At 38.6% G+C, this 12,454-nt stretch overlaps 1 protein-coding gene across 2 annotated transcripts in view; it reads right to left on the bottom strand.

The window, feature by feature from the left end:
• The window catches only part of tspan9a (tetraspanin 9a), a 238,864-nt gene that overhangs the window by 170,310 nt on the left and 56,100 nt on the right, over positions 1-12,454 (bottom strand). The window lies entirely within an intron of this gene.

Consider the following 12,454-nt stretch of genomic DNA (forward strand, 5'->3'; position numbering starts at 1 on the left):
CTGCCATAATCAGTCTGACCACTTAGATCAGGCCACGCAGGCTCAGGCCTCCAGTACACACGCACGTACACATGTACACAGGTACACACACACACACACACACACACACACACACACACACAGGAACATCTGTGTGTAGCACTGAGCAGATCTCTGGTGTTTTCTCCATAGGGTCTCTGGAGCTGGTTCTCCAGCAAAGCCTGCATAATCCAGCTCCTCAGGGAACATCACTACACAAAAATCCCAAACAGCTGCACTCACAACCCACCCACCCATCCCTCTACAGCCAGGACACTCAGACCACTCTCTTCTCTTTCTTTTGTCTTGCAGAGTTTGAGAAGGAGGCCATGACTGCATTGCTTCGGAATGAATGTAAAAGATGGAAAAAATAAAAAGTAAATAGTAAAATCTAGATTCAGAGGCTAAAGGGCAAGAAAAAAAACACACAGATGATAACACTCCACCTGTTCTATGAGTGAAGGCTAGTAGGCGTATTACAAAATGCAGGTTAATATTCATTGTTGTTTTCAGTATGGGGGTTGTAGAACAATGCTCACTGTAAAGCAAACTATATCATAGAAAAGCAAGAGATCAGACATACAGATATAAACTGGAATGGTTTCCAGTGTCCTATTAAAGCAAGCACTAAACAATATTCCTGAAATGGACAATCATTAATGTAAAAAAAAAAAAAAAAACGCAAGATTATTTACACATTGTGTGCATTTGAACATTTTTTCTAAGTCTTCTGATTACTTGTTTTTGTTAATAATGGTCAGGCAATGTGATCTTGTTTTGGCAATTAGACTTTGATCAAAACTGTAACAGTGAAATGAAAGTTGGAATTTTATATTGTATTATTTCTTACTGTACTTATATTTTCTGTATTGAAAATCTTGAAATTAATATATTGTTACACTTAAAGGTTAGAATTAGAATTACTGTATTGGTATCAGAAAGCAAATCCAATACCATGAAGCAATTTCTAACATAAAAATACACGATTAAGTGATGCTTGCATCTCTGCCAGTAGATGGAGACTAACTGAAGCTAGCAACATGCTGGCGGTATAAGATTATGTTACTACTTGAGACAAGCAGCAAGAAAAATGTTCATTGTAAAATCTGTAACACCAGTATTTCAAGGGGAAGCATAACCAGCAGCATTTTCATCAAAATGTATTAAGCATTTAAAGATGAACTATGCCAAAGAGTGCAGCTAAATACTGTACCTCTGAAACCATGTAAATGTTTAGTTGTCCAACCAGTAAATGCCATTCATTAAAACTTGGTATGTTTTATTTGTGACATAGACCACTGTTTTTAAATTATAAAAAAAGTAGAATGGAATAAACATAATTTATAGGCACCTATTGAGTATTTAGGTTTGACAGAGTTAGTGTAGTCGTATTGGAAGAGAAAAAGCAGCTTTGGTGCATCACTAAACAGAATTATTTGTTGCCATTTTCTGATAATATAAGAAAAGAACATGCAGCCTCTAAAAAGTAATGACAAGCACTGCAAGTCTCCTCCATGACAAGGACATCTGTGATAGATGAAGCAGTTAAGAAGTATAAATTAACTCCTATTGTTTTCAGATTGCTGCAGCAGCACTTATCTTCAGAAACTTAAAAGGAACCCCCAACAGAGCTCCAGTCCCAGACTGCTTGAATTTATTAGATGCATTCTACAATGTTCAAAGCACATTATTCACTCTGTGTATGATCTCCTATGTGGAGCAACAGAGTCCAGTGCAGGCTGGCTGTGGTGTGCCAGCTACTGGAGTGCTGGATACAGGCCAGACTTTGTGCTGAATGATGCAAGACATGCTCGAGACTACTCTGCCACCCGTTGCATCAGGAAATCTAGGACTAATGGGAACTGTGCTTACTCACTACCTCATTTCACTCTCAAAAACATGATGCACATTTATAGTCAGCACAAAGAATAAATCATGCATTGATCTCACCTTATGTGTCACTACCAATACACTTGCTGTATGGCTGTCACTTTCACTCTATAAAACTCAACTACTAAACTAAAAAAAATACACAGTTTAAATTGTTACATTTTCTTGTCAACAGTTTGTTGGCAAATCATGAAGGTATTCTTTTTGTCATTGACACTGTAAGCTAAAAGGTCTCCTCAAGGGGTGTTATTAGCACTCAAGTTCCCTTTGTATGAATCATTGAAAGGGAGAAAACCCATGTCACACAAACTATATTATCTGAGAGTTTGTGGCTGTTTAACGTAGCCAAATGCGTCCTTCTCTCATGTCATATCACCTGAGACTTTTTGAAACCACCTGTTTCGTCTGACGAACATCAGCTGAGACATTTTAATCATATATTACCCAAATTTTAAAAGCTTGACTTTTTTCCCCCCCAAACTGACGGTAAATGAATTTTTGCCATCACTGGGGCTTGTTACAGTCAACTTGATTCAATGTCACCTGGCAGAGGACAACACAGAACAACTATTTTAGTTTCCTTAACTTTTAAACTTCAAAAAGCTTCCTCACACTCACATTTTATTTTGAAAAATGCGTCTCTAAAGAACCATCCATCATAAGGTTCTTCAGGGAATTAAAAATGGTTCTTTCCCCCATGCATTAAACACCTTCTGGCACCTTTATTTTTAAGAGTGTAGATTAAAAGCTATTTTTTGCTTAAGCATTTACAGAAAAATATGAGCACCATATGTCTGAAGGAAGGTTAGTTCTGATATGAAGATAATATACTGTGTATTCTGTACAGACCTTCTGCAAATAACTGAAAGGCTTCAGAATGTACTGAGCCACTAAACACTAATGACCGTTTGTAAACTAGCGTTGTGCACCTCTGATGTGTTCCATTATGGTGATCATGGAGTTGTCTTTCTCTTAGCTACAAGCATCTCTCTATAGCCAGAATATCTACATGTCCTTCAACCAATTATAACACAGTGGCATCATAATGTGTCAGCATCCTCCCTATGAAATATTCATGTCCAGAACAACATTTCCATTTAGCGGAGCAGCCTTTGCTATTTCACATCGCTCTTAATGGCCTATGCAAATCGCAGCCTAGTGTTGTTTTATGGGGATAAAGATTTAGATTTTGTGAACAGCTGTAGAAAGCAGGGCAGAGAAGTAATCAGACTGTTATGAGAGATACTGCAGCAGGCTATAGCAGTGTAGAGTGAAGATTATGCAAAGAACTCACTGGAGGCCTGACTACCAGAGCCAGCACTGCTTGTGTGTTAGAAGGCAACCTCGTTACATTAAACTGGAAGTCAATTAAAGCCTTTTGGCTGCTCAGTCATTTCCCATTTTAGTGACACAAGGAAGGAAGGAAAGAAGTAATATATGCAAAAGACAAGGAATTATAATATTCAGGACAGTCTGTGGAGTAGTGGAACTGTGTTCTCTGGAGAGAAGGAGCACCATCATATGTCTTTAGGATGAGTCGAACAGTTGTGTTCCAACGCTAATCATCCAACATCTGTATCTGACCTCACTAAAGCTTATGGCCACATGGTGAGCAAGCAGATCCCATTGTTTTGATGCAAATGAGTCCCAAAGTCTTAAAATCAGTGTGTGACAAAGAGCTGTCAATACAAAACATTTTCTGCAATTATGTAAATTTTAGAAACACTCATTCTGTTCATGATTTTATGTATATAAAATTTTTCAAAGCTGTGTTCTCTAGTCATGTACTGGCTAGGATGTTTGAGTTATGCTCAATATTGTCTAAAATTGTCACTACCAAAACACAAAGCTTTGATGGTGTTATGATTGTTTTGGTAGTAACAAATACAGAAGGTTCAAATCAATGAATTTTGTAATGAAATAAACATAATTTCAAAGCAATAGGATTTTAGGTTAAGGCCTGAAACATGTTTTAAATTCTGACTTTGCGTCAATTCAGCAGCACGATCCATATACATGTTTTAAATTCTGACTTTGAGCCAATTCAGCAGCACGATCCATATACATGTTTTAAATTCTGACTTTGAGCCCATTCAGCAGCACGATCCATATACATGTTTTAAATTCTGACTTTGAGCCAATTCAGCAGCACGATCCATATACATGTTTTAAATTCTGACTTTGAGCCAATTCAGCAGCACGATCCATATACATGTTTTAAATTCTGACTTTGAGCCAATTCAGCCGCATGATCCATATACATGTTTTAAATTCTGACTTTGAGCCAATTCAGCCGCATGATCCATATACATGTTTTAAATTCTGACTTTGAGCCAATTCAGCCGCATGATCCATATACATGTTTTAAATTCTGACTTTGAGCCAATTCAGCCGCATGATCCATATACATGTTTTAAATTCTGACTTTGAGCCAATTCAGCCGCATGATCCATATACATGTTTTAAATTCTGACTTTGAGCCAATTCAGCCGCATGATCCATATACATGTTTTAAATTCTGACTTTGAGCCAATTCAGCCGCATGATCCATATACATGTTTTAAATTCTGACTTTGAGCCAATTCAGCCGCACGATCCATATACATGTTTTAAATTCTGACTTTGAGCCAATTCAGCAGCATGATCCATATACATGTTTTAAATTCTGACTTTGAGCCAATTCAGCAGCACGATCCATATACATGTTTTAAATTCTGACTTTGAGCCAATTCAGCCGCATGATCCATATACATGTTTTAAATTCTGACTTTGAGCCAATTCAGCCGCATGATCCATATACATGTTTTAAATTCTGACTTTGAGCCAATTCAGCCGCATGATCCATATACATGTTTTAAATTCTGACTTTGAGCCAATTCAGCAGCACGATCCATATACATGTTTTAAATTCTGACTTTGAGCCAATTCAGCCGCATGATCCATATACATGTTTTAAATTCTGACTTTGAGCCAATTCAGCCGCATGATCCATATACATGTTTTAAATTCTGACTTTGAGCCAATTCAGCCGCACGATCCATATACATGTTTTAAATTCTGACTTTGAGCCAATTCAGCCGCATGATCCATATACATGTTTTAAATTCTGACTTTGAGCCAATTCAGCCGCATGATCTATATACATGTTTTAAATTCTGACTTTGAGCCAATTCAGCCGCATGATCCATATACATGTTTTAAATTCTGACTTTGAGCCAATTCAGCCGCATGATCCATATACATGAATGCACTAGTTTTGCAATATCACAAAAATTGAAATTTAAGATAGGGTCATTCAGAGCACAGTAGGTATCGGTGAACACAGTGTTTTGTTGAATCAGAGTAACATTAAAAAATGTAGTTAAACTTTAAAAAAATAGCTCCAATAAAAAATTGTTTAGCTTTGTTAGATCATGTTCTTTCTATGTATCATAGAACTGCAACAACTGCACTGAGAAATCACAGAGAACAGCAGATTAAACATCAGAAATAAGCACGTTTCTGCATTAGCCTTAAAAGGTTAAAAATGGCATTAGAAGCTTTGGATAGCTGCTTTGAACAGAAAAATATAGCACCTCTTAGGTGGTGTGCCAGATGTGCCATGGCAAAGCTGTATAATGCAGTATAATGATTTATGTGACTTTGTTAATCACTTGCAATTGTGGGGTGATCAGACATATGGCAATGCTATATTTAAAAGTAGAAAACTTAAGTGCAAGAGTAGCCTGACATTTCCTGTTTGCAATAGGACTAATTTTCTCTCTTTTCAGTTAAGCATGGCTGAAGCTGAAGATGACTCATACCTTCGGCAATAACGTATTACTGCATACAAGCATCACATGTACCACCTGTGGCACCAACTCAACATAACAGATTGGGCTGAGTCACAGCACTAGCGTGGGAAGAATATCTTTCTGGTAAACTTAGGCTCATACAGAGTGAGAAAAAGACTAGAAGGCAATGCTGATGTTTTCCTTTACAGGTTAGCCAGCTATTAATCCACTTTGCTGATACCTGCAGCTAAAGATCTGTCAAAATGCCTTCGTTATTTTGGTTGATGGCCATCACACCTAGAATTTAGCAACAGAGAAGATCACTGGTTGTGAAGATTTGTTGTTGCTGCCTTGATGTTGAAATTGCACACAGACTTAAGAGGCATAAAGGATGTGTTTATGGTTTTGCTGCCCTTCATAGTTCTTTGCCTGAGTTAAGTTACCCATCAGCCTGATATATGAAGGCAGATTTGAAAAGAAAAGCAAAAAAGCAGCCTCCCGACGCACCTGAGGAGCAGATGGCAGGCTGACTGAGAGGCGTGCGCCATACACTGTAATCTCAAACAGATCTGAGAGACAGACAGGAGAGATATGAGGACTTGCTGCCTCTGGCAACTTTGAGGTAATTATCTGCCATTAGCTTTTTATTGTGGCAGAGGAGAGCGCATCCACAAGCTGTGTAAAACATCCGAAGGCAATGCAGCCTTATCAGTACACCATCTTTAATAAGACTCCTTCTTCCTGGCTGGAAGAGAAAAGACCTCCTTGTCCTAAAACTCTTTTGTAATTAAGACACAGTGCATCTCTGCAGCCACACTCTCAGTTATTCAGTTCGGAGAAAACATACTCTTCTGCATATTACTTAACTCAAGTAATGCTGGTGCTGAGAAAAATCTAAACAGTAAGGCTTTTGATTGTTGTCCTGACTGCCTCGCCTACACATGCACATATTAAATCTGAGGTGAGATAAACAGAGGAAGGAAAGCACAATTACAGTACTGAAAGAAATCAATTTGTACATAAATGCATGAACAACATTCAAAACTTTAAAAAGTTCTAACCATCTCTTTAGAATAAACAAACGGCAAAATCCATGTTCAGTGAAAATTCCTGTCAAAAGTTAAAAACCTTGCTGTGTAATCATAAATGTGATTAATATGGCAAATGATTCACGGTGGCACGGTGGGTAGCGCTGTCGCCTCACAGCGAGGAGGCCTGGGTTCGATTCCCCGGCTGGGTGACCTCTCTGTGTGGAGTTTGCATGTTCTCCCCGTGTCTGTGTGGGTTTCCTCCAGGTTCTCTGGTTTCCTCCCACAGTCCAAAGACATGCAGTCAGGTCAATTAGTCATGTTACATTGCCCCTAGGTGTGAGTGTGTGAGTGACTGTCTGTGTCTGTCTGTCTGCCCTGTGATGGACTGACGACCTGTCCAGGGTGTATCCTGCCTTCCGCCCGGTAACTGCTGGGATAGGCTCCAGCACCCCTGACGGAGAAGCGGCTTAGAGGATGGATGGATGGATGTTTCACTCCAAAATGCTATATATATATGTATATACATATATACACAACACTTATAACAACTTTTAATACAATGAGTTTTTAAACAGAGTAATAATTCACGTATGATGCAAAGCACATTTTATTTCTCTAACAAAGATAGTATTATTCATAATGTAGCCTAAAAAAGAAAATTATTCAAATTTGTCCTTATTATTAAAAAGTCGGTTTCAATTCACACAATAAATAAAAAGTTATTTATTTTAATTTTCACACAAAAAGCAGAAAATATATTTTTTTACCAGACATAACACAAAAACTACAATCCCTAGGTATAATATCAAACCTATCAGTATTTGATTTGTCTACTCTTTTCTTTTGTTGATCATCTTCCAACTTTAAAACCGAGGAGTTATAGCTGTGTCCTCCAACAAAAGTTTCTCAAACCTCTTACTGACATTGTGTCTCCCTTCAAAGACACTGATATTTACACAAGCAACTAACCAAACACACACCCCCTCTAAAATTGCTAAAGGATATATTTCTAAGGTTATCAGATATAAAATAATCCACAAATCAAACTCAAAAGAAAATAAGTTAAAAAAAAACAAAAACAAAACAAAACAGGAGTTTCCAAAAATTATTAAATGATATTTCCACACAAGACCTGGTAGACCTTCAGATGTGGAAAAAATCCCTGTTTTTGTCCATCCTTCTGTGAGAAGACAACACTCCAGGTCTAAAAGGAAGCCATCACTGAGAAAAAGAAAATGGACAAAAAAAGAATATCTTGGACATCTGAGATGTGGAGTGGGTTTTTTGGGCTGATGAGTCTTGATTTGACATATTTGAAAGTAACAAAAGTCCAACAGGCAATATTGTATGTCGCCTGTTTTCAAACCACGCTTACAACCATCAGTCAAGCATGGCGGAGGATTAGTGCAGGTCTGGAGATGTATAAAAACATCCAGAGCTGGTGACGTGGTTTTGCTTGAAGGCTTTAATACATCGTTCAGTATTCTCTGGACCCCAATTCCACAGAATGTGTTTGGGATTACTTGGATTGTCAGACTGTCAAAATTCAGTCTAAGATTGAACTTTGGAGGTGTGGAAAGATTGAAAGCAAGTCTCCTGAAATCCTAAAATGTTACTGGTGGCAAAAGTGATCATACTAAATACGGAATTTTGGCATGTATAGTTGTTGAGGCCTCTGGATAATTTTATGTTAAATATGTTTTCAGCTTTTTTGTGACACCGAAAAATGAATAACTTGCACATAATGGTCATTTTGATTAGAAATTGCACAAATGAAAGGTATTCTCTGACGTTTGCACAGCACTGTTTATAAGGCAATGCTACTTGAAGACATTTTCCTGAAACACAATATGTATCAAGATATTATTGTTGAATTAACAAAAGGAAAAAAATACACAAAAAAATAATATAATGGCATAACAGGTTGACATCCTGTCAGCGATTTATCACTGTGTAGTTTCTATATCTTGGCTGCTGGTGTTTACAGGCCTGCTCTGATTAGTCTGCATTGCTTATGACATGCAGTTGTTCAGTGTTCTACAAGTACTGACAATACAGATGCTATAATCAGAAAAAACACATTGTGGCAGTTTGTTATGATAACAATAACATATCACTATACTGTCCACCACTGTCAGAGACCATTTCATAATAATCTGAATTAGTACACAGTGAATCTACAGGACTAATACATGTTGTCCATATGGCAAGCAGGTGTCTAACCTCCAGTCTGAAAAACAGAGTTTAGAGCTTCTTCTCATTATTATACATGACACACTCCACGCCCATATGTTCCATCCAGCAAAAGTGACTATGCTTTATTAATAATGCATACCATTTATATGATAATTTATATGAACCATTAACATGGGGAGGGGTGCTATCAAATTCAGTGATTTAAACACAGCATTTCTGTCAGTACGTTCATGAACTGAATAATTCTTTGTGATAAAAGTTCTTGTACCACCGATCCACATCAGCTGAGCAGGTTCAGTGCTGTACTACCTGACCCTCAACGGACGTAATTGGAGACATTTTTTCATTCCCCATAGGTTGATGACTGGATTAGCACCAGAGGAATTACAGCAATCATCACGCTCAGCAATCACTCAGATACTGAAGTGGCTTCTATTCGTCAAGATTCTAGTCTCATGTAGAATCTTCTGCACAGTGTAGCAGAAGTTAAAACTGTAGATATTTTATCAAAAAGTCAATGTGTTTTTAATCTTTTTGCTGTGCTATTGTCTTGGTAGAGCCTTAAACATAGAGTCAAAAAGAGCTCTTTGGAGGGAGGCCATAGAATCACCACTCCTGGTGAACCTTTCAAGTACCTTTTTTTTGGAAATGAGATGTGCGAGTATGAAAAATCTCAGTTTAAAGAATTTTAAAGAACCTCCACTTAATGTAAAGGTTCTATACCAAATATTTTTTCCTAGATCTGTATTTCCAAGCCAAGAACCACTCTAAAGCGTGTACCAGGTATAGTGAATTTACACTTGGTAAATCAAAATTCTAGAAGAGTGAAAGTCTTGGTCTCACGTGCAGTGAAGTGAGGAGAAGACCACTCTGTATGCTAATCATCCATCCGCCCACCACACACACAGGGCACTGACCAGTGCAAGACTGCCCCAATTCTTCTCCCAGTTCTTTACGAGGAATTTCCTTCCTGATCCACCATGCAATTGCTGGCATCTGTGACACCCAGTTAGCCAAGATTCCTGCGCCTGGCAAAAACGTTTAGCGCTGACCCACAGCATGCATGAAGATGTGGGGCGGAGGGGCCGAGGGGGGTTCCAAGAGCAGTGCAGCAGCTGTGTGACCCCCTCCTCCAGTCCAGTCCAGCTGGGATACATGCCATTGGGCATTGTGTAAAGAGGCAGCGAGTGTGCCATAGCTAGAGGATGAGCTGTCAGCACCCATAAAACCCTCCTGATCGAGAGCTTCAAGGCATGACATCATCGACCAAGCCTGCCCCATGAGCTTCTGTGTAGACCACAGAACTGTGCTCCTTCTCTAAAGTGTGGAAGATATAAAAGAATCATATATGAACATGAAAAAGATAAGGGACTTTGGTTATAAGCTGAGGTTTACAGTCACATGGCTTTTCCTCTTTTCATATATATTATTGCTGCTGGGTCTTCTGACACTTAAGCTAAAATGGATAAAAAGAAAAAAATATGTTTTTGCACTGCACTCTTAAGAAGAAAATTTAAAATATAATAGACTTGTGTGATCCACTTTTAAAGATTAAAGCGGGTGGCGTATAGAGTGAAAAATGGGTCACTATAATCACAAGATGAGCATGATGTGCTGAGAAAACATAATTAACAAATATTTCATCTTGCAGCCAACTGGGCTGTGAAATATGCCTGTGGAAGATATTCAAATTGCATATTTACAAGGACGCAGCAGAATCTTAACAGATACAGTAGGTCAGCCCACTCGTGTGTTTCACTTGTCAATCGGTTTGAAAAAAAGTACAATATTTTTCTTGAAAATGAAATTAAGTTAAAATTAAAATTAAAGCGCATGCTGTCCAAATTGATCGATGAATGATGCAAAAATTTTATACAATTCCGAAAGTTCTCAACAGTAGACAGTTATCAACCAAGTCGCTTCCCAGAATGCTACCATCTTATTATTCAGATGCAACAATTACAGGGCTTTGTGCTGCAATTCAACAATTTACCGTTCTAAACTTAGTGTTAAGTACCTCCTCCATGCACCACATTGTAAGTGAAAATGTGTTTGCAAGTCCAGAGCACTTGCCACTATCTTACATCACCACATCATTTCACTGAATAACTTCAGGGGTGATAAAGGCAGAATGTGCTAATTAACAGCGACACTACAGCACCCCCGTATTTGATTCTACCCCAAGAACAAATCTGAGATAAGAAAACGCTGAAGAATGCCAATATAGCCTCTAAACCATCCTCACGCAAGATTCAACAATCAAATATGTGTCTATGCATGATGAATGAGGCCCATTCATATTCATGATCATTTATAAGAATCAGTTCGTTTTTCACATTTCTCTATGCTTCAAAAAACTCTATTTTAAGAGTGAGTGCACACTGCAAAGAATAGGGCTAAATATGTGTATTCGCATGAGAGCGAGTGAAAATCTATCAAGAGGGCTGGGAGAGAAACATGCACGCCTATATGACTGTACATCTGGTATCTTATGGCATCTGCTCACTGAGCCCTTAGTCAGCAGACATGAGAGAAAGTGTCCTGGAGAGCAGCATAGTGAGAGATGGTGAGAGATATTGAGAAGATCAGAGTGTGAATAACTGAGAACTCAGAGAGGGAGTCAGGGGAGGAGAAGGAACGAACAGGAGCAAATGTTTAGCGATGGGTTTGACCTAATGCAAACATCAAGGGCGAATGGCAGCTTGCCATATAACCTCTGAGACAAAAGGGAAAGAACGATTAAATAGAACCTTTTTGTTCCTGTGACGATAGTATGGGGCAAGAATGCAAAGGTATTTCTCATTAGATTCCTATATCTGAACAACTTTGACTTTCTCTTAAATAGTGCCCCCAGATTTGTATGTACAGATATTGTTGGACCTTGATGCACATTCTGACAAACCCCATGACTGACGTGTGTGCTTGGAAATTAGATGGCTTAGAACAGAGCTGCAGAACTTTGCGTTGCTGCACAGGTGCCATTGGAATGAAAGGAGATGGTCACTTTGCTTAAGTGCCACTGGAATGAATGGAGATGATCACATCGCTTAGATGTCACTGGTATGAATGGCGTAGTTCAATTCGTTTAAGTGCCACTGTAATCAATGGAGGTAGTCAGTTTGCATTGGTGCCACTGGAATGAATAGATATGGTCACAAAGCTTAGGTGTAACTGATGTGAATGGTGATGGTCACTTTGCATAGATGTTACAGGAATGAATGGAGATGGACAAACCGGGTAGGTGCCACTGGAAAGAAAGAGATGGTCACATCAATTAGGTGCCACTGGTATGAATGGAGATGATCACATTGATTAGATGCCTCTGCCTTTTTCAAAATGTGCTTAAAAGATAAAGCCCCCACGGATTGATAGGTTGCTGCGCAACAGAAAAGAACCCTAATTTTCTTCCCTCCTAATCACAACGCAATCCGTTGTATTCTTGGTGCCCCTGAGCTTGCCACAGCTGAACTTAAGTGGTGGTGTTAGGCTACACCTCTGCACTGCTAATATTAACTGCATATTTATCCCATGAACTAGAGAAGTCCA

Source organism: Pygocentrus nattereri, chromosome 7, assembly GCF_015220715.1.
Source record: "Pygocentrus nattereri isolate fPygNat1 chromosome 7, fPygNat1.pri, whole genome shotgun sequence".
In the NCBI taxonomy this organism is placed as follows: Eukaryota; Metazoa; Chordata; class Actinopteri; order Characiformes; family Serrasalmidae; genus Pygocentrus; species Pygocentrus nattereri.